The following is a 3,192-nucleotide window of genomic DNA, read 5'->3' as shown; positions in this document are numbered from 1 at the left end:
AGTGTAGGAGCATGCTGGATAGGGTGAGATAGAAGCAGATGATCCACTGTGGTGACCCGTAAAGACACCTGCTGGAAGAAAAAGAAGAAATCTTTGGTATAATTTTGGCAAACATATTAAATATGGACTAAAATGCGTGTTAGTTGGGCAAAATTTTCTACTTTAAAATATTTGAGGTGATACGGCTCATAGCATATTTTTGACTTTGGCAGCTGAACATTTTATCCATTTTGCTCCGACATTGTTCTTCCGCTTTTGTGTCACCTTTTTCTAGCCAACAGTCTTGTTAATGTTTCTGAAAGTGAGGGCTAAGCAAACACTGAAACACTGAAGGCTATTTATAGTAGGTGTCTGTGAGTGTGGGGGTGTATACAAGCCATGGGGATGTGTCCTTCACCACTGCTGTGAACAATGCTCTGTGCCAGACTCACAAACACTTATTTGCAAGAGGGAACTCAGTTAGTGTGGAGAACAGTATACATGCATATAGACTAACACTTAAGCACATGGCACATGTGCATGAAAACACACAGGGAAACACAATTTCACTGCAAAGTCAAAGAGAAGAGGGAGCTTTGCAGTTGCAGCCTCTATTTTCTGCAACTGCAAAGTTAAACTCACATCATTGGATGTTATTTGGAAACTAAAAGACTTGTAAAATAAAGTAAGTACACTAAAACTGGGCTACTGTTAACAGATATGAATTTTTAAATGTGTACCTGAAACAGTGGCATTGACCTCTTCATTGATTTTAAATATGGAAAATGTAGCAGTTAGCTAACAGCCAGTGATAAAGAGGTAAGACAAGCTGCAAGTGATGTCGAGGGTTCAAGGATTAGTGGTATACAGTGTGGGAAATAATTTTTTGATATCCTGCTGAATTTGTAAGTTTGCTCATGTACAAAGAAATGAACAGTCTTAGTTTTACCGTACTTTCATTTTAATGGAGAGAGACAGAATATCTACCCAAAATCCTGAAAACACATGTTACATCAAAGTTATAAATTGAAGTGCACGTCACTGAGTGTTTCAATGAAACCACCCAGAAACCATAGGTGTGGATCCTATGAGGTAGAGAGGCGGAGTAATTAGTAAGCTTAAAAAGGTTCATAACTGAGTGAAGTGATGCAGAAGTATCCACATGGCAGCCATGAAAGAAGCTGGTCAAATTCTCCAAAGAATGCAGTTCAGTGCTTTCTTTATTATCTTACCAATACATAGGATACACTGGACCATCTTTTATGGAAGCAGAGATGTCTTTGCACAACAGACCATTCAGAATAATGTCAAAGGTAATTTTTACATAACCAGTTAATAGAATCAGGTTCTTCTGAAGTTGTCACCTTGTATTAAGAGCATTTTTTAAAACTCTAGAAATAAGATTAAGATTTAAGTTTAAAATGATGAACCTCATTTCTGTATATATAATTTATATCCTCAGTTTAAAGGCTGCTGTATAGCAGACTTTGGGATTATCATTCATGAATTTTATCTCTGTCACAGAAAGCCTTAAGAAAGGCAAAACTCCAATTCCAGCCTCAGTAATGAAGTAATATTTTTCACCAGTGGTTCTTTTTTATAAGAGCTCCATGAAACAACATTTTAGGAACACCTTAGGTAAAATACCCAAGGTACAGTATGTCTATGTAGGCTTTCAGTTATCCAGATCGTGGTCGTTTTAAATGCTTAAGTTGAAGGCAACTGGACTTTTTTTTAAACAATATTTATTTAAACAGCACTTACAAAATTATAGCAATCACAAAACTGCACAATTATCATAATGTGAACAGAGCAGCACAAGAATCAAAGACAAAGTTTACACTGAACAAAGCACTGAAATCCCAAAATAAACAGATATCTCAATATTTCATTTCAGGATCATCTGAGGATGATCTTCAGTTTAGAACAGAGGGGATACAGCTTCAAGAACCAAAAAAAGAAGTCCAGTAGCCTTCAGCTCGAGCGCTTCAGACCGTGTAAGGTATGCCTTTTGTAGTCTATTCTCAGGACGTTTCACGCCCATGTCAACAAATTCCACATTATTAAGGAGCCTCATGTGCAGTTGAATTCTCTGAACACTGTACTTCTCTTTTTCTGACTTGTTATTAATCCTCCTTAATATCTTTACTTAACTCCATGATGTTTTCTACCAGCTTCATTGAAAAATTAATTAGGAAAGAGATCTCTTTCTTTCTTTCTTTCTTTCTTTCTTTCTTTCTTTCTTTCTTTCTTTCTTTCTTTCTTTCTTCAAATAATTGCCCAGATAACCTTAAACTAAATCAACAAATCCAAATCAACCTTATAGCCCCCGACCCCCGAGAAAATGTACTATAAAGCATAATTAATCTGGAGCAGTAATGAATCTTTGTAAATATCCAATAAGCATGATTTACTAAAGAGCCATATGTAGATATAGATGTGGACAAAGGTCAAAACATAAGTACAAATAATAGTTTGGAGTGCAAGTATAGTGCAAGTAAATATATGTTTTTGGTAAGTTCTGCTTTGAAGATGACAGATATTTGTAGCTGTGAAAATATGGAAAATATGAAAAAAATATCTTTTTTTGGAGGAGATGTATGTATACAGCTGTCATGGTGCTTGGTGTATTATTATAAGTCAAGTTGTTTTATCAGCTTACAGTGTCTTAATATGCCCAATAGCATATTAAAAAAAAACACTACTATTAAGCCAGATCAAGAACACCAGCAGAGGGCAGTACAGGAAGGCAGCTGAGGGTCACAAGCTCTTCTAAGTCTTTTTTTGTTGTTGTTGCTGTAACTGGAGAAAACAGAAAGGCTCAGATTTTTACAATCTGATATCCTACTTTGATTATGATTATTATCAATACTAATGACTGGACAGTTTGTCTATAGGATCTCCTGCCTTTTCCCTTTGTCATCTGGTGCCAATGCTTTCATTCACTAAAGCTTAAAGGTTAATAAAAATGCTATAATATTTGTTAAGATTGTATCAGTTAGATAAGATAAGGTTCAATGGAAATTTAAAAGACTACCTGATACGTTTCTTCTGCTGGTTTACAACAATTGCACTCATTCATTATCAGATAGGAACATGATTTTAGAAAATCATTTTAAAAGTTATTCAAAAAAAATAAACAAAAAAGAAAATTGTATTTTATGTAATTTATGTATTTATTTGGTTTTACTGTCATGTTCATGATGTCAGTAC

The sequence above is a fragment of the Oreochromis aureus genome, linkage group 10 (genome assembly GCF_013358895.1).
Source record: "Oreochromis aureus strain Israel breed Guangdong linkage group 10, ZZ_aureus, whole genome shotgun sequence".
Lineage (NCBI taxonomy): Eukaryota > Metazoa > Chordata > Actinopteri > Cichliformes > Cichlidae > Oreochromis > Oreochromis aureus.
The sequence above is the reverse complement of the archived record's forward strand: the minus strand, read 5'-3'. Positions refer to the sequence as shown.